Below are 22986 nucleotides of genomic sequence, written 5' to 3'. Positions count from 1 at the left end.
ATTAAAAAAAATATTTCTTTTTATTGTAGGTATTTGTGCTTAAAAATGATATAGCTACTCTTTAAATGATAACACACCAATGAAAACATTCTTACGCTATTTCTGCATTCAGAATTACTTTTTATATACTGTTTTGTTTACTCATGGGAACTTAGTCTTTGTCTAATGCCCTTTTATGTAAGACTCTAATGGCTGCCTTTTTTTTTTTGCACATCTGCTACTGATAATTTCTTCAATTTGTTTATTTTGGAATTTCTTAATTTTCCTTAAATTTTAATGCATTAATTTGGCATATATAAAATTCTTGGTTGACGATCTTTTATCCTTGTGACTTTGAAGCCAACATTCTATCTAATCTCACTTTCCCTAGCTAAACAGACTGTTAATCTAACAGGGAGTCCCTGATCTGAGGAAGTGCTGGGAAGGCAGTGCTTTACCATGCTGTATTGAAGGTTTTCTTTCTGGGCTGGAAATGGTTCAGTGTGTAAGAACATTTGCCATTGGCTATTCTTCCAGAGTAACATGATTTGATTCCCATCACCCACAGGCTTACCACCATCTGTAACAGTCCCAGAGGATCCAAGGCCCTCTCTGGTCTCGGTGGGAACTACAAACATGTGCATGTGTCCATTCAGGCAATACCTTTACACATAAAATGAAAATAAGATGGGGAAAAAAATACCTCTTTCTGTCTTTTGACAGTTTGGCTGTGCTGGGCTTGAATTCACTGTTGTGTTGGATATACAGATAAAGATTTTTCATCAAATCGGACCTGGAGATCATCTTTTCTTCAACTCTTCTCTCTGCATGTCTGCTATCCTTTGAGACTCCCAATACATGTGTCCTTATATGGCTAAAGATGCTTCATCTGATAGGCTTTGAACCTCTATTAGTTCTTCCTACCATTTCTGTTTTCCCTAGACTGGGAAAAAAAATCTCACTTCACCTGCATTTTAATATACATGTGTTATTTCTTGTACCAGGTCAAATCTGCTGACGTACTTTATTAACGTTTTCATCTTAGCTGTTATACTTTCAACTCCAAAATTACTGCATATTGTACCTGAAAAGTTGTCTCTGGAGGCAGGAAAGGTACTTGTTACTCTCGTAGAGGACCCATATTCAAATCCCTGCACCCACTTGATGGCTAACAGTCATCTGTAACTCCAGTTTTAGGTAATCTGATACCTTTTTTCAGGACTTTACAGGCGCCAGGCATGCATGTGGAGCACAGACATAAATGTAGGCATAACACTTATGCACATAAAATAAAAATAAAGTTATATCTATTGATATTCTCTTCTATGTGGTAGAGTGTGATGTTCAGTCATGGTTTCTAACTTGAAAGGATTGAGAGTCATCACAGGAACAAACCTGTGGGCGTGTTTGTGAAGGGTTTTGTAAGGTGTATTAACTGAGCCTACACACTCTACATTCAGGCAGCACCATCTATGCTTGAGTGTCAAACTGAATAAGAAAGAAGGGACAGCAGCAGCAGCCATAGATGGAGATGCAATGTGGCCAGATGCCTCAGCTTCCTGCTGCCAGGACCTCCCCATCGTGATGGTCTGTCCCTTGAACTGTGAGAAAAAAAAAAAAAACCCTTTTCTAATTGCCTTTATAGGACATTTTGTCACAGCAACACGATAAGTAACTCTTACATGTAGTATCTTTATACTTCCATTTAGTTTATTAGGCAAAATTTCCTTTAATTTGATAATGTACTTATAATAGCTAACATGAAGTCTTTGACTAGTGAGCAAACTATTTGAGTTTCCTTGGGGGAAGTTTCTCTCAGTTATCTTTTCAAACTTATGCATAATATATTCCTTTCTGCTCTTTTGTGGATTGCCATTTTTAAGTAGAAAACTGGACAATTTAAGAGCTCACACTTCCCATCTTTGTTGTCTCTGCTCTTTGCTTAATGCTTCCCTCGAATACCTAACCATTGGTATTCTTTATTATGGATAGCTAGTGGAGTTTATGGTACAGTATTGTAGCGAGGAACAAATTATTAGAAATTTCTTAGCAACTTTGAACCAAAATATTCCCCTGACTTTGAAGGGAAACGTTTTTATGTGTTAGAGACCTGCCTTTAAAACTTCAGCATTTCAAAGCTCCATCTTAGTATTTAATACTTGTGTTTGCATAGTTTCAAGATCAGCGTGAGATAAGAAATTAAAGCTTGCAGAACTCCTACCAGATTGCTTCTCAGCTTTAGATGACCGGATCATCTAGGCCCCTGGCAGTATGACAGAAATGCTCACATTTCCTGTGAATTATCCCTTCCTCAAGGTTTCTTTTAGGGGTTTCTGGTCAGCCTCTCTGGAACAAATGAGAGCGGCTCTCCAGAGAGGTGTATGTTCACCATTGTAGCTGAGGATTTGGGGGTGTAAAATGTTTTGGTTGTTGTTGTTGATGTGTGTGTGTGTGTGTGTGTGTGTGTGTGTGTGTGTGTGTGTGTGTTTCCCCTAAACTCATTAGTGAGAAAGCTGTCCTCAAAGCATGAGCTGAGTCACACTAAATAACAAAAAGCACTCTGACTGGAGCTTGCCCACATATATGCTAGGTGCACTGAACACTAACTGTTCCATGGAGTGAACGTTTGTACAGGACTCCAAACACATTTTTCCTCAATAGTGGCAAATAGACACTGAACTATAGACACTGTTCCAAAAGCCAATCGCTTTCATAACTACTAAGGAGCAAAGGAGAAGATGATTAATAGAGAAGAAGTGCTGTCAGAAAGATTGCTATTCAGTAGAAATTCTAAAACTTTTCCTAAAGATCCCCTGGACTGCTGTAACTCTATGTTTTATTACCAAATTTTTTTTTCTATAAAAGTTTGTGATGGAGAATTTTGGCCAGTGTTCTTGTTTGCTTTGTTAAATGAAAGCATGTAATTATTGAGAGGTCCTTACATTTTGCCAATCTGGAAGGGCTTTTCTCAGGATGATTCTTGAAAACCCAGACACAACAGCTTTCTTCAGCCCTCATCATTCAGGACTATAAAAACACTCTCCTTGGAGTCTTGTTCCTTTATTCTTAAAGCATCCATGATCCTCCCACTCATGGGCTTTTGCTACTTTTATGGGAGTGCTCTGTGCCCCTCCCACCAAATTCCCATATTAGAAGCCAGCGCCACATCCAGGTAGGGTCTATGCAAGGATCCAACTGAGACTGAAGGAGGCATAGTTGAATTTCAATTCCTGACATTATAGTACTTTCTGTGTTCTAAGCAGAGACAATGAAGAATTCATATTTTCCCTTTCTCTTTGTCCCTTCATAACTGTCTCCATCACCTCCTCTGTCCCTGCTACATACCACACAAGTATAGGAAAGTCTATGTGGGCATAAAGCCAAATAGCAGCTAAAATCTTCCAAGACAGTTCTTGCCAGAAACTGGCCATACTGATTCCCTGACTGACTTCTGACCTCAAGGACTGAGAGAAGATAAATGTGTCTGTTGTTTAAATCATTCTGTCTGTGGCATTTTGTTGAAGAAGCTCAGAATGACTTACAGCTGCTCTTTTCATTCTATTTCTGACCTTGTAAGAGAATTCGTGAATTTCCCAATGCATATTGAGTTTCTTGCCCTGTGCTGTTTCTTCTAAATCCTCCTTATAATCTCAACATGTTCCAACCAGAACTCAGAACTGCCCATTAGCATCCTTCCCAACCCCACACCTTTCCCTCTTTTGACTAATGACTCATACTCATAAGCATCCATGCTCTAGTAATGCTAATTTTACTAAATATTCCTGAAATTATTGTTGGCCAAGGATTCACAATTATACAATATTTTTTCTTCACTAAGAAATTCTTTATGAATAGTTTTTTCATTTTTCCTTGACTATGACTATAAATATGAGTAAAGTGTGTTTGTGAATCTACCTCTATATGCTAATAGTCTTCAAATCAGTAGCATCTAGAATACAAAATCATGTTCTATGAATAGAAATCCACTACCAAGTCACTTAGACTGCAAAGAATGTGCACATGACTTAAATCTGTGTGCACTGCAGCTGTAAACAAACCATCAGAACAGACGTAGCTGGAGAGAAACACAATCACTGCAATTCTCAGATGTCTCCTAAGTCAATATGTGATTCATTCATTGGGTTTCGTTCTTGCTTTTAAACTCACTATTCTAAAACAAATTGAGAACAAGTTCCTACCTCACCATATTCTTCAAGGGACTGCAGTTTTGTAAGTAGACACTGTTCTGCATTGAGTAGCAAATAAGAATTCCTGGAATAACATGAACATTGCCAAAAGGAACAACAGCTTTGTCTCTATTACAAGTTATATTCAGTTCTGTCTGGAGTAATCTCATTTTTGATAACCAGACAGCATACAAAGAAAACACTCCCTTGTTGAATTTATAGTTAGAGGTGGCCACATGCTACATATGAAGAGGATAACAGGAGCTCCTGAAGCTCCCTTCACAACTTGAGCTGAGTTATGACCACTATGACAAACAGATCCTGCTGAAACACCAACGAAGCAAACCAGCCTGGCTACTTTCTAGGCAGAGATTGATTCTCAGCTATTTATATTTGCCATGTATTCTCATAAATGTTAAAGTATTTGTTGAAGTGATAAACATATTAATTGATTGAAAGGTGTGATTTCAATGCCCTAAGATACAATGTCTTATAAATGAGGTATAATGTAATACCATCTAAACTATATTAAAACCACAGTTTAAAATCTTCTAGTCTCACTGGGCAGTGGTGTGCACACCTTTAATCCCGGCACTGCAGAGGCAGAGGCAGGCAGATCTCTGTGAGTTTGAAGCCAGCCTGGTCTACAGAGTGAGTTCCAGGACAGCCAAGGCTATACAGAGAAACCCCGTCTCAAAAAAAAAAAAAATCTTCTAGTCTCTAGAAGTGAATATTTGCTTCTGATCAAATAAATATGTCAGGTATTAGAGAGTTGGCTCAGAAGTTAAGAGTACTTGTTACTCTTGCAAAAGACCCAAGTTCAATTCTCAGCACCCATGTAGTAGCTTACAACTATTCATACCTATGGTTGCAAGGGATCTGATACCCTCTTCTCATTTATGTAGGACCCAGGAATGCACAAACATATAAAGGCAAAACACATAAAATTTATTAAAAACTTATTTAAAAGATTCCATAATTCATTGAAAATTACTTCAAAACTTACATGATTGGAATTCTCTCTTGAATATCAAGATGATGATAGAGACTGGTAATCCTAACCACTACTACAGAGGATGAGGCAGGTAGATCAGAAAGAAGTTCAAGACCTTTCTGGTTAACCAGTGAGTTAAAGCAAACTGGGCAAGTTGGGAAGACTGTCTCAAAATAAAACATAATGAAAAGTCCAAGCTATATAGTAGTAGAGCACTCACTCAGTGTGTCCAAGGTTTAAACTCTAATATTAAGGTGATGGGGAAAAAACAACTGCTTTTAGATTGCTTAGGTAGCTGCTTTTCTTCTTACCTTTATTATATGGCAGGCTTTAACTTACAGTGGTTTCTGATTACCTCATCAGAAAACACTGAGCTTGCTCTTTGCCTGGGGATAAACACATTTGCTTTCGATGCATTTCTGTTTTATTGAAGCATCTCTCCTAGATGCAGCTGAACATCAGGCTTGCTGTTCAGTTCAGCTGAACTGTTTTGATGGTTCTGCTTCTTCTCACACCTTGTTGTGTGCATGTTTCTGCCCAGAGTCTCCATGCTGCATCTAAAGGTTTCTTAATTTAACAAAAAGTGTCTCTGATATACATTAACATTTCTCTCAATCATATTAATCTTTTAAGAAAGGGTCTCTTCATGATCAGATATTTCCATAATTTTACTACCTGTTACCTCCTAGGAATTAAAGCCCTTTCCAAAATAGTAATGGGTAAAGACCTAGGATCAGCTCTCCAAAGATCTTAAAAATACTCATTTCTGTCCTTTGGTATGTTAGAAAACAAATAAAAATTTCAAGCATAATTCCTTTTATTTTATGTGTGGCTTTTATTTTATGTGTGGCTGTACACATGCATGTACAGGAATGTACATGTGGGATTGTTGCCTGCAGAGATCAAAAGGCAATATCAGATCCCTGTGAACCACCTTGTTGATCCAGAGAATTGAACCCATATCCTCTGCAAGAGTAACAAATGCTCTTAACCACTAAGCCATCCCTCCAGTTCCTAAAAGCATATTTAGAGGGAAGGGATGGCCAGACTGCAACCCACAATTCCAGAGAGGCTAGCTAACAGGGAAAGACCCTAGGAGGGGCACATGGATGACCCTGTGAAGGAGAATTGGATGAGATCTACATGAGCAGACTGGGTGGGAGTGTGGTGGCAGAGGGAGAGGAGTGGGGGATGAGAACATAGGGAAATGGGAGGGTCAAGCTGGAACAAGGACAGAGTGGGAGGGCAAGGAGGAAGATACCATGATAGATGAAGACATCATGGGAATAGGAAGAGGCAGGGTGCTGGGAAGGCTCTCAAGAATCCACAAGGATGACCCCACCTTGGTCTGCTGGCAGTGGTCCAGAGGGTGCCTGCACCAGTCTACTCTGGTGACTGGCCTAGCAAATAACCTAGCTGTCGTCACAGAACCTTTGTCCAGTGACAGATGGAGGCAGATGCAGAGATCCACGGCCAGGCACCAGACTGGGCTATGGGAATCCAACTGATGAGAGAGAGGAGGGATTCTGCAGGCAAGGGACATCGAGATCATGATGGGAGGACATGCAGAGACGACCGGCCACACTAGTGGAAGCCCATGAACTGTGGACTGGTGGCTGTGGAGCCCCCATGGTACTGGACTAGGCCCTCTGGATATGGAAGATGGTTGTTTGGCTCGAACTGTTTGGTGGGCATCCAGGTAAGGGGATCAGAATCTGTCCCTGGTGCATGGGCAGGCTTCTGGGAATCCAGTGCCAATGGTGTGACACCTTGCACAGCCTTGGTGCAGTGGGAAGGGGCTTGGACCTGCCTAGGCTCAGTGAGCTGGACTCCCCATGGGAGACCTTGATTTGAGGGATGTGGGGATGCAGGGTGGCTTGGGAAAGAGGGCTGGGGGGTCGGAGGAGGGAGGAGGGGGATCTGTGGACGGTATGTGGAGTAAGTAGAAAATTTCTTAATAAAGAAAAATGAAAAAAAAAATGTCTACACATCCATAGAATGGTTACACAGTTGAACAAACAAACTTTGCTTTGCCTCTCCTCATTATCCCCTATCTTAAATATTTTGGGAAAAAATAAGAGAAAATTATATATGTGGCAGCAAATAGGAACATTGCCAGCATAACATCAACAAAGGTAGTATTTACAAAAGGAACCAGATTCCCTTGGTCTCCCAATAAGAAAGCATATTCCATTTCTAAATAGTTATGGTCATTTGGGTTTATTTTTAAATTAGACTAAGATAATTTTTCAAGATTGAAACTTGTAATTTCTTCCCTCTTCTGATGTCATTCCACATAAGTTTCCTTTGGCTTTGGTACTAATGCAGTAGCTCTACAGTTCTCATTTGCAGAATCAGCAGCCGATCCTCTTCTCTACTGAGTGAAAGACAGCCTTTCTGAGAATCTACCATTGCCCATGACAGGTACCTTTCTCTCCATCTTCAGAGTCTCCACTGAATTCCAGACTAGATGAGGAAGTTGTCTACTCAAGGACTCTGCCCTGGATTTTTCAGTAGCAAAACTAAAAAACACATTGCAGTCCATACCTTCCCAGCAACTTACAATTATATCCTTTTCAGTATCCAGGATGAATATATCCAGGTAATTTCTGATTCCGTCACACTTACATTCTTTTTTCCATTATTAGTCCAAGCCCTCAGTATCTATTCACTCTCAACTGCCCTATATCACTAGCTCCCTAAATGTAATTTTGTAATCTGTTTGATTTTAATAATTGAAAGGATATAAAAAGGGAGAGAAAAATATTTAGATCAAATCCAACTCAGTCAGATCTATTAGTGGTTGGTGACTGCTTCTCCTTTACTCTGCCTCTTGTGCCTGTTTGAGTTTGTGTGTGTGTGTGTGTGTGTGTGTGTGTGTGTGTGTGTGTATGTGTGTGTGTGTGTGTGTGTGTGTGTGTGTGTGTGTGTGTATGTGTGTGTGTGTTGGATGAGGGATGGATCTGACATCTGTGTGTTACTCCAGGAATGTGCCTCTCATAGCTTACCATGCACATGAAGTCCAGAGGAAAACTGCAGGTGACATCGGGATGTCAGCCACATTACACTTTGGTTGAGACCCTGTCTCTTTGCTGGTTGTCATGCTGTCCACCAGTTTAGCTAGCGTGGGAGAGTCTGGGTATTCTATCTGTATCTTCCATCGTGTCGTATGAGCCCTGAGATTACAGACGTATTACCACGCTCAATTTTACACTGGTTCTAGAGATTACAACTCAGGTTACCCACTGACCCATCTGTCCAGCTGTTATTTTTGATCTAAGGTGGCAGCCAGATTTCTACAAGGGCTTGCACTGCACAAAAGCTTAACATCTCTACCCTTGACTTTTGCCCAGGCTTATTTGGCCCCTTTGTATACTTCAGCTCACTGTGCAAGTGATTGCCTCAGGTCTTTACTATAGTGGGTGGTTGTTTAAGCAATGCCCTGAGCACCACCCCTAGTGAGGTAGCAGGTAACTGTTACACCTGCCTATGACCTTGAGGCACATTCCCCTGGGGTATGGCTCTTGGGGGACCCTTAAGCCCTGGGATGCATGTAAGCACTCTCTTTGCTACCTTGTGGTTGTGGATGCTGAGATCTTGAACCAGGCAGATCAGTGTGGGACACAGCTCAACTTTCCTGGACCCTACAATAAATCTCCCACGGTTGTGAGTTAACCCTCAAATAAATTCCTTTGCTCATTAAATTGACTCCGTGGATTAATCCTATTACTTTACACTTTTGAATTGACTTTCTCAGGTGTTTTGGGCTAACTCCCTGACTTCACTCAGATTTCTATTCAAATGCCACCATCTCAAATAATGCTTTCCTAGTTGACATATTTTTTTAAATTTTACAATTAATTTAATTTTACATATCAGCCACAGATTGCCCTGTCCTCCCTCCTCCCGCCCCCCACCCTCCCCCCAATTCTCCCCCACATATTCCCATCTCCTCCAGGGCAAGGACTCTCCTGGATTCAGCTCAGCCTGGTAGATTTAGTCCAGGCAGGTCCAGCCTCCTCTTCCCTTCACCCAGGCTGAGCAAAGTGTCCCTGCATAGGCCCCAGGCTCCAAAAAGCCGGCTCATGCACTAAGGACAGGTCCCGCTAATTGAATGTCTCGATTATCCAGAGGGCCTGATCATGTTCCATGGGGGCTCCTCAGCTATTGGTTCATAGTTCATGTGTTTCCACTAGTTTGGCTATTTGTGCCTGTTCTTTTTCCAATCATGGTCTCAACATCTCTCGCTCATACAATCTTTCCTCTCTCTTGCCAATTGGATTCCTGGAGCTCCACCGGGGGCCTAGCCATGGATCTCTGCATCTGCTTCCATCAGTCACTGGATGAGAGTTCTATCAAGATAGTTAGGGTGTTTGGCGACAGAGAAATGGATGAGATTTACATGAGCAAACTAGTTGGCATATTTTAAAATGTGAAGCCTGACCTCTCTCTCAGCATGATCTGTACCACTTCACCGCTTCATGTTTGTGCTGATGACTACAGACACCTCTTCAGTAGCTATTAATTATCATTGCCTAATATGAACTTAACCATGGCAGAGAATAGCATGCATTGTTGTTCCTGAGTTATCAATAAAAAGGTTTTTGTTACCGGGCAGTGGTGGCACACGCCTTTAATCCCAGCACTCGGGAGGCAGAACCAGGTGGATCTCTGTGAGTTCAAGGTCAGCCTGGGCTACCAAGTGAGTTCCAGGAAAGGCACAAAGCTATACAGAGAAACCCTGTTGTTGTTGTTGTTGTTTTGGTACAGAATAACTAACTGGTAATCATTTTGAAAAGCAGCAAGTATATTATGTTCTGTTCCACAAGACTCACGCTAGATAATAAGTAATTTATTTCATTATTTGGTAAAACTATTAACTCATATCAAAAATGCCTGAGGCCTTTATTACATTTAATTTATTTAGTTTTTAATTATGCGTCTGCTCATTCCGCATGGGAGGCCTTACCTTGTTGGAGGGAGGAATGGGTGGTGGGTTGCAGGGGAAAGGGTGGAGGGGTGGGAGGAGGGAAGAGAGGGGATCTGTGGTTGGTATGTAAAATGAATAAAAAAATCCTTAATAAAAATAATAAAACAAATTGTGCATTTGTGTGTCTGCACAGGTTTGCTTATGTGAGTGAAGGTGTCTGTTGAAGCCAGATTCAGGTTCCCTGGAGTCGGAGTGATAGGTGCTTGGGATCCACCTGACACGGAGGCAGGGAGACTGAACTTAGGTCCTCAGCAAACACAGTGTTTGCTGTTAGCCAGTGAGGCAACTCTCCTGCCTCGCTTGTAGTTTCAGTGGCTCAAATTCAAATCCCATTGAGCCTGCTTGAGTGTTCCTGGGAAACACTAAAAAAGAAACTGTCACCTTTATCTCCATAATTTTACATGTTGACACACTTGTCTTTTCTGCATGCATGAATGCATTTGTCTGTGGTGACATGTGTGTATGTATGTAAAACACCAAACACTATAAGATATAGTTTGGCACATAAGGAGAAATTTGAGTTGTAATAACTTTTTAAGCTAATACCTCTCTGTCAAAAACAAAGATTATGTAGCATGATCATAGTCTAATCTAGGTACATATACATACACACACACACAGTATGTATATATACATATGTATATATATATATATATATATATATATATATATATATATATATATATATATATACATACTGTGTGTGTGTGTATAATTTAGGAATTCTGTATTATTAGAATTTAAGTTGTCTGAGGACAAATTCATACCTAATTTCTCTATCCAATTTTTCCCACACCACAGTTACTTTTCCTCCATTTACTCAGAATCATTCAAAGCCCGCTCATACTGTAATTTACTTGGACATGGCACAAGGTTAAATATTGTTGTATATGCTATTGTTTGCCTAGAATCCACCAGTGTTTTCTACATATTACATGTTCAACAAATATTTATTAATAGAATACTCTTTTAATATCCTCCACTTTCCTGATAACACAGCCTTACATGAAAGTAAAGCCAAGCAGCCTGTTCATTTTTTAGTTGTTAAAATAGATGGAAAGATAGGAATAGTCAATTTATACACCTTGCTTCGCTGTTTTAACCCTTTCCCCTACTTTTTCCCTGTTATCATTTAAGAAATCCATTTACCTTTGCTGACTGTTCAGTCACTGACATCACTCTCCATTATGGAAGAGCACATGACTCTTGAATGCTTGTGTGCTGAGTGTTGGCGGGGGAGTTCCATTACAGGTGCTATTGATTTGGCTGTGTTCTTTTCTCTGAACTTCTGTCTTCCATCTAAGTGTCTGATGATAGGCATATTACACACCTAGTAGTTTGTGTTGCATTCCTCAGAAATACAAATGTGTGGATGGAAAATCTGCTAGTAGAAAAGAGGAAGAGAAAGAGGAAGAAAAATCTTGGAGATTATTTTTGGAAGTGCAACTATGCTTTGGACTGTTTGGTTTGTTTGTTTGTTTGTTTGTTTTTTAAGAAGGATGAAGATATCCTCAAAAACAGAAATACAAGGAAAAAGTTAGTTGCCTTCTACTACCAATCTGCAAATATTAGACCTAAACCTTTCCAAATGGATGGGAATGCTCACCTGCCAGTCTACCAGATAACTAGGATTTTAACCATTCTTTGGGAAAGTTTCTGAGAAGCAGGGTAATTTGATTATAGGTGGGTTTTTTTTGTAGAATATTTGTTGTTTAAGCATATTCATAAGAAAATAATACTTTTATCACTGGATTTTTTTATAACAAATTCATTCAATTTTCTAGTTCTCATAACAAATACACTGGTTTCCTATTTCATAAAGAAGTGATTGTGATCTTACACTTGCCATCCTAATCCACCATCTCCAATACAACTACCTTCAAATACAGTCTTCCTCTTATGGATGTGAATATGGGTATAAAAAGTTACCTGACAAATGCTATGGCACAACCCATTTCACTATTAAGCCTTTCTATTACTTGCTTTCATATTTTTCTTCTGTAATTTTCCTCAGGGAGGTAACAGACTCAAGTCCAACCTACAAAATTAGATGTGTTCAACTCAGTCAGAAACAAGTATTGAGGCTGAGCACGGTGATGCAGGCAATAATTCCAGCACTTGGCAGGTAGAGGCATGAGAATTAGCCACAATTGCAGAGCAAGTTCGATGACAGGCTGGGTTAGCTGAAAACATATGTCAAAGAAACAAAGGACAAAGCTTTATGAACATTAAGCTCTGTTCTTTAAATGATGTGGGAAGGGAGATTATGAGCATGGAGAAATTACCTCACAGTACAAGACAAGAAACTAGCTTCATACTGTGTGCATTCCCACTGATTGAAATAAAAATGAATGGTCAGTGCTTTGGGGATTAATGCAACAGATGGATGGCAATGGTGTTCTAATCTTTCAAACTATGTTTAGCAACCTAACAATAGCACTAGAATTAGAGACAAGAAGATTTGGCCTTTCCTTTCTTTATCTTGATCAATGCTGGAACATTCTCAGTCATTAGAGGTTCGTGTCCATGAAGCTCAGAGTTTGAGCGTGCAGAGAGTCTACAGATATATGTGAAAGACTGATGGGAACAACAGAGCATTGTATTCTGCTCATCATGTGTACTGGCGTCATGATGCTCCATACTTAGTGCTAACACACGGTTGTCATATGATGAATTATAGTCACCATACATCCTCAGACGGCATGTACCAATTCATTAAAATAATATTCCAAGGTTGCTTCTACATTGCAAGAAGAAATAGTGGGCCTGTGAAAATGAGAGCCCATCTCTCTGGCTCTTCTCTGCCTCTTACAGTGCAGTAATTCAGCTGGCTAAAATAATGCTGGATTCCTAGTTAAACTTCTCTTTACCTCCATGTTCTTCTATCTTATGTACTTGGGTCACACTGATTTTTCTACAAACACTGCTCTGTCATTAATCTTCCTTTTCATGCCCATGTGCAAGCCCCAAGGGAACCCCTCCATTCTTCCACTCTACAGTGAGGCAGCTGTACTTCTTCAAAGACATAGCAAGCTAAGAAAGCACCTCCCATGTCATCAAGGTTGGTTTGCCTTAGGTTTCAATGTTTCTGAACTTAAGGCCCCAAGTTCTTGTGGTTCCTCTTAGTGTGGGACTTCTGCTACAGCTCTGATGTCTCTCTGGCTGAATGTAGATAAGTAGGCTCACTTATGGGATTCCATAGCCTAGGCTACTGAGCTTAGCTTATGCCCTAACTCTAGCTTCAGAGTCAGTTCTGTCAAAGGAAGTGCTATACAGCACAGATTATGAAGCCCTGTCGCTCACTAAATCAAATATAAACTCCAGCCACAGACATTTAAGACTCAACAATATGATCTAGTCCAAATATTAGAGTCTATAACTCGTTACCTCTTCATTTCTTTCCACACAATAGCTCTAGGCATTCCGGTGGTGCCCAGGACTTCTTGTCTCTAAAGTGTCCCTCATTGAATGCTCCAGGTTAGATGGCCTCTTGTCAGATTCACTTTCATGTGTTAGTGTATTGTGCATTTTCAACCAGGCATGGGGGCATCCATCCAGAATCCTTGAAACCGGGCGACTGAGGTAGGAGGATCCCATGTTTGGGGAAAACACGGGTTACATGGTAAGTCTATGTAAAAACCATTAAATAGTCTATGCAGTTTTCCAAGCCGGACTTTAACGGTCACTTTTCTAAATTACCACTAGGGGTAAACGTGTATCCTCCAAAATGTCATTATCTAAGATCAACATCAAAAGAAAGAGATGGGCTTATTCTGAATCCCTTCTCTCCATATAGAAAATCTTGTTTATGTTATATTTCTTCAGCTGTTGTCATTTGTGAAGTGGAAATCGTGAGTCCCAACTTCATAGAATTATTGGGATGGCAATCTGAGCAAAAAATGAAAAGTGCCTTTTACATAATAGATGCCCAGTAAAAGTACAACATTACATTACATCATGGAGCTACTTTTGCCATAGATAGATAGATAGATAGATAGATAGATAGATAGATAGATAGATAGATAGATAGATAGATAGATGATAGACAGATCATTCATTCATTGGATGAACATTTTTAAATGTTTTACTCATTTTTAAAGATCTGAGATATCCATTATTTTGTCTTTTTAGTATTTTGCTGATTATTTTATTATTTAAAAATAACCCCTAGAATCATTCTATGATTTAGAAACTGTCCTCATGCCACAGTAAGGAGAGCCGACATGGTGATGAATGAAGTGACAGAGTCAATGACAGACAATTAATGAATGTTCCTCTCTGACACCAGCATACACAAATTCTACAAAATAATACATTTTCCTGGGAGAAGAACACCATTTGGGGAGTCTTTTTGTTATTTACAGCACAAAGCAAAAACCTACACTTGAAGATTGGAAACTCGTTGTAAAACAAATTTTTTTTTTTTTTTTCCAGAATACCTATGGTTGGCAGGAAAAAAAATCTGCATCATGATAGATGGAAGATGTATACCCAAATGAAAGTAAAATTTACAAAACTGTGGGGCTGGCACCAGCTTAGTACATAACTGCTTCTAAATGGTCTAGTAAGACCAGGACCTCTCAGGTAGGGAGTTGGCATCTTAGCATGGGAAAAATAGGGCACAGAGTGTACCTTGTTAAAAAAAAATAACTGGGTTTGGTTTTCCAATCTCTTACATAAATTCTTAACTTTATAAAAGTTCCAGACACCGAGGCTCATCAGTCAGTTGTGAGGACAGTTCCACCTATATCCACACTTTAAGAAGCACGAGATGAGAGAAGGTATTCTAGCAAATGTGCAGGCTGTGGTAGAGAAAAAGCAAGGTCAACACTGTGTTACAAAGATTGAGACAGCATTCTAAAATTCGATCAGGAATTTTTTCTGTATCTTTCTCCATGAATATCTCTCTCCAAGTCTATCCCTAGACTCCCTGATTCTGGTGTGGTTTGTGTGTGTCATGCTCATGTTTATAAGTACCAAGGCCACAGGAGTATATAGACTGCTCTATTGGTGAAATTATTATGGCCACTTGACGTAGTTAAAAGGGAGGTTCATTTTGTGGGATAACTTACAAGTGAAGGGATAGTTTACAGGGTCTGGGAAAGGTGTAGCGCAGTCTGGTGGTGTTCTCTGGAGAACTCTGCTCAGTCTACCTCTAGTGTCCAGGGTCCAGGAACCAAGAGAGCCCACACATCCAGAACTCAGGTCTTCAGGGTCCTCTTTCAGCCCCGCCTTGTAGGTGGGACGGTTACCGAAGCCTCAATGGGGGTGGGAACTTCCAGGTCAAAGCTGGAATGGCTACCCCCTACACTGCTCCTTACCATATTACCTTAAAACTGGGTCGACTACTTCAGCCAGACTGGCTGGTCAGCATATTTCCAGAATCTACCTGTCTCTGTGCCCCAATGCTAAGGTTGTGAATACTGCAGCCAATTCTGGCTTTTATGTGGGTACTGAGAATTTTGAACTTTGGTTCTCACACTCTCAGGACAAATGTACTTGCCTACCAATCCATCTCCCCAGCCTCCACAGACAGGTTTGTGGTCAGTGTTAAATTAACACAAGTCATTCTTTATTTCTTCATCAACAAACTTGCATTAATACCACCAATGTCAGACATGGATAACGCAGTGAACAAAGGATCTATTTGTTAGGATGTTGTATATTTAACCCTCCCTCAGAGTCTACTACTCATGTGCATGCATATGTGTATGTTTATGTGTGTTTACCATACAAATGATCTTTAACAAAGGTTTGATTTGGCTTCGACTGTTTAGTTAGTACATGTAAAATTCCCTTCTCCACATTGTCATTATGGCTTACCTATACAAATCAATCAACTAAGTATCCTGGATTTCAGATTATGCACATTTTCATCAAAATTAATTTATATACTCAACAGATGTATCAGTCTCAATCATCTACTTTCTAAAAACATATTAAAGCATCTACTTTCTAAAAAGTTAGCACTCATCATGAATTTAAAGGGAATCTTATAGAACCATTGGTAGTGATGTGCAGCCAGTAGAAAACAGTGCAGGAAGAAAGCCTAACCAATTGTATATGAGACGATCCTTCTATACCTAAGGAAATAGCATTCATGGGTAACAGCACACTGCTTGCTCCCATTTATGCCTACTGACAAAAATGCAATGCCTTCTAAGTAGAATTACTCTTCAAAGAGCTTCACTACTTAAAGGATCTATGGTAACAGTGAGTCTGTGCTTTACAAAAGAGAGAGAGAGAGAGAGAGAGAGAGAGAGAGAGAGAGAGAGAGAGAGAGAGAGAGAGAGAGAGAGAGAGAGAGAAATAAAGCAAGTGCATTTTAAGCTGGGCAGTGGTGGCACATGCCTTTAATCCCAGCACTCGGCAGAGGCAGGCGCATCTCTGTGAGTTCTAGGCCAGCCTGGTCTCCAAAGCTAGTTCCAGGAAAAGGCACAAAGCTACACAGAGAAACCCTGTCTTGAAAAAACAAATAAACAACAACAAAAAAGTACATCTTGATATCCTAGAGGAATGTCATTTAAGGCTAGCCTGTACAATACCATCTTTGACTTTAACTCTGCATCTGGAGGAAGCAGTGTTTACTGAAAATTACTAATTCACAATGCAGTTTTCTCAGGGAGCACATTATTTGTATCCAAACAAAATGAAGAACAACTGTCAAAATTCCAAAAATAATGAGTAAACACGTTTGTACTTCAGAAATAAATAAATTATTTGAATAAACAAAGGAAGCAGGCCCTTTAGAGGGGAATTTTGTAATTAGCCTCTGTTTTCAAGAAGTGTGTGTGTGTGTGTGTGTGTGTGTGTGTGTGTGTGTGTGTCCATGTCCTTTGTTCCTTTTCAAAGGACTCTTGCATTTATTATAATAACTGTTGCTCCAGATTCAGTGGTAGTTGTTATTATTTAAGGTATGTATAAACTTAACTGTTTTCTTATGGGAAGACATAATGGTAGTTACAGCAGAATCTAAATGAATGAATTTATAACAAACTAATAATTTTAACAAAGATAAAATAAAATCCTGATTATAAAACTTGCTATCATTCCTGCTTATAGGTACTGTCTTTACAGGGAGTGTAAGGAGGCAGCTATAATCCATAAACTCTACTACATTTTCCTTAAAATTAACAAACATATTTAAAATATATACATACCTTTGCAAAACAATTTTAAGTGAATTTCATTGAGGTTTTTGTATAGGAATCCAAAATCATTTAGTACTTAAGGGATTAATGGATAAGAGTTTAGAAAAAGTTAAATTTTGTTTTAAAATATTTTAAAAGACATCTACCTAGAGATCTATGGTATTGCAATTGCTTGTATGATTTTTTTGTATAAAATCTGTGCCAAATATTTATCTGTGATAAAATGAGACATAAAGATTTACATAAATGAAAACACTAAAATGGTAATAACTGCTGAAGAATATCATTCTCCTCCAAAGACCAGCTCCCTGGTAGGGTTTCTCATTTCCAGTGGCTAGCACTAAATACACACAGACCTGAGCAACATGAAATGGACTCAGCAAGCAGTGTTCCCTTATACATATATGTGTGCATATTTGTTGGTATACATGTGTGTATGTGTGTAAAACAATAATTGAGGGATAAGTCATGAATTTGAGAGAGAGTCAGGGCACATGGGAGGAGCTGTATGGAACAGAGGATGCAGTGAAATGTTGTAAACACAGTACTCGTGTTTGAAATTTAAAAACAAATATCAAAGATATCTAAAATGAGAGGGTCTGATTTAAATGAGAGGAAAACATTTACCATTGTATAAGACTGACAATTGTTGAGGTATAAATGCTTGCAATCATTCAGAACTCATATGAGGACTCCAGACAAAACATGTCTCTTTGGAACTAAATTGCGTCTACCTTCTGTGCCTATCCCAACCACTCTAGGAACTGCTTGATAAGACTTTTGTAGGTGAGGGATAATCAAGAATCTTGTCTTAGAAGATCCTGGGTCCCTAGAACCTGCATCCCGTTTCATTTCCTTAAGATGTCTGTTCTTACTGAACCAGTCAAGTAAATTCATTCAGTTAAGACCTCAGTCATATGCCTGTTTGGCTTTTCTATTCTTTTCTTCTTCTTCTTCTTCTTCTTCTTCTTCTTCTTCTTCTTCTTCTTCTTCTTCTTCTTCTTCTTCTTCTTCTTCTTCTTCTTCTTCTTATTTGTATCTAAGTGACTTGTTTGAAATATATTCCTAAACAACAAAAGAGTTGACATTTGAAAACTGAAGTCATCAGAAACAAGGAAAAAAGTATTGGTTGTACATCCAGGAAAGACTGAAGTTCCTCTAAAAACTGTCAGATTTTTCAAAACCTTCTCTCTCTTGGCCCGAACACATGTCACAAATACCTGGATACTATTCTCTGGCTCTCCTGGCCATGCTGTTATTAGCTCAGCTCACCCATTAAGGTTCCAGCCTACAAATGCCACTACAGAATCCCATTTCCCTTCCTTTCTGTGCTACGCAGTACTGCTGGGGCCCTAATAGTGAGGATTATGTTCCAGCCTGCCTGAGTTATGACACAAGCAAGGTTATTAAAGTTAAAAGTTTTCAAATCACATGTGGATTTTATGGACCTCATGCTGTCTATATAGAAGAAAGTCATCAACCCACTGCTGTTCTGGGGAATTTTATTCCTGTACCGCAAGAACAAGTGTTAAGGATTTTCAGCTTCCCTTACTCCTGTAAGTTCAAAGTATTCAACACAGGTCTTTGGAAACACTAAAATAAAACATAGCCAAGAATGAATCATCGCCTCTTAACAAAATGCAATCATTCTGGGTTTTGCTTTAGAAACAACTGCATCTAAATATTGACTGTGGCAGTGCTGGATACAAATTACTAAGTAAATTTCACCAAAAATATGCTACCAAAAAGAAAGCATTCTCTCCCCAGCGCAGAAATACTCAAAATCTATCTATGGAGAAAGCAATGCGGCTCAGACTCCTGAATGTCTACTTTATGGGTTTCATTTCCTCCAGTGTCCATAGGGTGGAAACTGCCTCAAACAGGATAAGGTTATGGGCTCTGGAGAGAACAGTGGTGGAAACCGTTTAGATATTTGTTGTTAAATTTTTTTCACTGGGAGATGGTGGTGCTTGCCTTTAATCCGAGCACTCTGGAGGCAGAGGCAGGTGGATCTCTTGTGAGTTCCAGAACTGCCTGGTCTACAGAATGAGCTGCAGGAGAGGCTCCAAAGCTACACAGAGAAACCTTGTCTCACAAAAAAAGGAGAAAGAGAGAGAGAGAGAGAGAGAGAGAGAGAGAGAGAGAGAGAGAAAGAGAGAGAGAGAAAGAGAGAGAGAGAGAGAGAGAGAGAGAGAGAGAGGGAGGGAGGGAGGGAGGGAGGGAGGGAGGGAGGGAGGGAGGGAGGGGAGGGGAGGGGAGGGGAGGGGAGGGGAGGGGAGGGGAGGAAGAAGAAAGAAAGAAATCTTGTATATTGGTAAAATTATCTTTCTACCAATGGTATCAGTATAGTTTCCTTGTTTCTGATGTCTTCATTTGATTTTCAAAATAACACTTTAAAAATTCAAAATTATTATTATTAAAAGTAAAGTTAGAGTGAAAGGCATTTCACTCTAGAGTACCCTGAGCTAATCAATGTAGGACAGTAACTCAACAAAGCTATCAAGGTGACTGATTTTGAATAAAGAAAGAGAGGTGAGTATTTCATGGCTGTGAAACATGCTTTTGGTTCCTCGGCAAAAGTGAACGCATCCCCACATGTGCCCAGGTCTTTCCCTCAACTGTGTTGCAGTCATCATGAAAGCCAGCCTCATAAAATCTCCAATTGTCTGGTCCAGTGAAAAATTAAAACTCGTTTCAGTCCTGGTGCCTGACACTCAGGTCTCAAGCATGTCTTTAATTTGCAATCTTGCTGTTTCATCCTCCACAATAACTAGGACCATAGGCTCTTACCACAAGGTACAGCTGCCCTCCAATTCTCGAACCTTGGAGGCTTCTAGAGTAACTGGTCACCTCTTGCAACCAAATGAAGCTTCCAGTACTGTACTGGGATTGGGTTATATCTAATTGAGTTGTTGGCCAAAGAGGTCACATGGAAATCCTCTAAATAACCAGACTATTGCCAAGACTATAGTTGGCTCAACATAAACTGACAACAGGGCCCCACTGCTGAAGACAATACCAGCACAATTCATTGAACATGGAGAAGTCAAGCTGATACCATCATACAGCCTTCACCCCTATGTGCCAGCATTATTGTTACAAGACAGTATTCTATAAGGTATCAAATAATGACATATAAACAACAAGCCAGCCACAAACCTTTTAATATCCATGGTGTCCTGCCTGTAAGATATGTTAATGCAATAATGGCACAAAGCTTATGGGAGTAACCAAGCAGTGCCCATTTTTGAGATGGAACCCATCCATACCTGACAATACTTGTGTAACCAAGAACCAGAGACTATAGATAGCCCAGGAACCTAAGGCAAAACCAAATACTACTGTTTAAAACAAACAAATAAACAAAACAGTAGTGATAAAATGACTCCTAATGATATTGATATTCCATTATACTATAGATCAGTGCCTTTTTCAGTCATCATCAAAGAAGCTTCCTCCTACAGCAGATAGGAACAGACAGAGATTTACCCTATAACCAGACATTACGCAGAGAATGACAGACCTTGGAACATTCAGCCTAAATGGGATGTCTCTTTCTAATTCCTCCCCTTGGGGCTCAAGGAACCACACAGAAGAGGAAGCAGAAAGAGTGTAAGAGTTGGCAGAGGCATCAGGAATGGAGGGCACCAAGAAAACAAGGTCCACTCATCAACATGATAAAAGCTCATGTGGACTCACAGGAACTGAGGCAGCATTTAAAGAGCCTGTGTGGGATCTGTACTAGTTCCTCTCCATATTATGGACTCCAGTTTAATGTTTTTAAGAGATTTCTGAGTGTGGAAATGAGTAGGTCTCTGATTCTTGTGCCTTCTCTTGGGTTCTTTTCTTTCTGCTTGTCTTTCCAACTTAGATGTGATAGTTTTTGTTTTATTTTATTATCTTTTATTTTGTTATATGTTATTATTATCCCTTAGAAGCCATTTTTTTCTAATGAGTGACAGAAAGGGAGTGGATCCAGGTGGGTGTGCAGAGGGAGGGGAAACCATAATCAGAATATACCATGTGAGAGAAAAAAAATCTGTTTTCAAAGAAAAGAGGAAAAAATCTTCTGGAGATAAATTCCCTTATTGCTTACACTAGCTTTCCAGAATTTCCATTACTTTTATCCCATTTCAATGGAACAAAATAATTATCCCATTGAGGCCCATAACAAGTATATTTCAGATACCAATCTCTCCTTTTCGGTTTTATGTTCCACTGATGTACAAGAAATAATTTCTAAGGTCTTAACTTCAAAAGGGTTAGCTTCATAAATGGATCAACAATAAGTATCAGAAAATATAAAGCCAATTTTAAATATCAAATAAAATCTTACTGAAGTATTTAGTAATATGTTCAGGCATTACAAATCTTATCATTGATGAACATGAAAAATATTTTAAATGGAATTATACTTATTTCCACATATTTATCTGGTTTAATGAGTGAGAGAAAACATTTGTTATCCAATATATTAGTAAACAGTCTGTAAACTGCTGATGGTATTTCTTTCCAAATATAGCACAGCATTACTGTAAGATAGGAAATCAAGGGAAGAATGCTGTCCCACTTAAACAATTGCTTTTAACACTGTGTTTTCTACAGTCTTTTAAATTATCTCCAAATGTGAACTTCAAATCTTAGCTGCCAGTACAATATTCAAGAAACCATAAAATTGTTTGGAGTTAGAGATATGTCTTCAATTTAGCAAGCCACTTCTGCACCCCCATATCTCTGTTTTTGCCTATGACAAGCAATGATAAAGATATCAACAGAAATGTCAGAAGATTAAATGGCATACAACATGAGAAGTGACAAAATTTTCTCCTTCCTTTCCACATTCTTTTGAAAATATATGAATACATTAATATGTACATAAACATATGGTCATAACACACACCTGCTCTGTACATTCTTACGAATCTCTCTCTCTCTCTCTCTCTCTCTCTCTCTCTCTCTCTCTCTCTGTGTGTGTGTGTGTGTGCGTGTGTGCGTGCGTGCGTGCGTGCGTGCGTGTGTGTGTGTGTGTGTGTGTATACTTTTCTCACATGTTGCATTATTGGTATGGAGAGTAGGAATACAATTCTGATGCTATTTTTGGTTGTCAACTTGACTATTACTGGAGTGAACTATAATCCAGAAATGGGGAATACACCTGTGATCTGGACTTTGAGACAAGATGATAAAATGCCTTTGTTCCAGATTGAGGTTGGAAGGCACAAGCCTTTAATCCAGACCATAAGGCTGGAAGGCACACCTTTAATCTGGGCCACACCTTCTTCTGGAAGCTTATATAAGGATAACAGAAGAAGGAAGGGTTTACTCTTTGCCTGCTTACCGTGCCTTGTCAGCACGTCCATTCCTTCTTCAGGATCCTAGCAGACCAGCTGAGACACCTAGCCTCATGAGCAACTACTAGATTCTTGAACTTTCCATTCATAACTAGCCATTGTTGGACTGCAGCCTTTAAGTCATTCCAATAAATTCTAATGTGTGTGTGTGTGTGTGTGTGTGTGTGTGTGTGTGTGTGTGTGTATGTATGTGTGTATGTATGCACAAACTCCACCACATCCTAAATTTATATTTCTTACTCCAGTGTTTTCCAAACAGTTAAACATAAGTTGTTGGATAGGGAACCAAGCACAATGTACCTAAAACTATTTCCAGCCTAGAACACTGTATTTT

The 22986-nt window shown here is 39.4% G+C and overlaps 1 protein-coding gene across 3 annotated transcripts in view; it reads right to left on the bottom strand.

Moving 5' to 3' along the window:
* The window catches only part of Mdga2 (MAM domain containing glycosylphosphatidylinositol anchor 2), a 793868-nt gene that overhangs the window by 662478 nt on the left and 108404 nt on the right, over positions 1–22986 (bottom strand). The window lies entirely within an intron of this gene.

The sequence above is a fragment of the Peromyscus maniculatus genome, chromosome 14, assembly GCF_049852395.1.
Source record: "Peromyscus maniculatus bairdii isolate BWxNUB_F1_BW_parent chromosome 14, HU_Pman_BW_mat_3.1, whole genome shotgun sequence".
Taxonomy (NCBI): Eukaryota; Metazoa; Chordata; class Mammalia; order Rodentia; family Cricetidae; genus Peromyscus; species Peromyscus maniculatus.
This window is presented reverse-complemented; position numbering and strand designations above follow the sequence as displayed.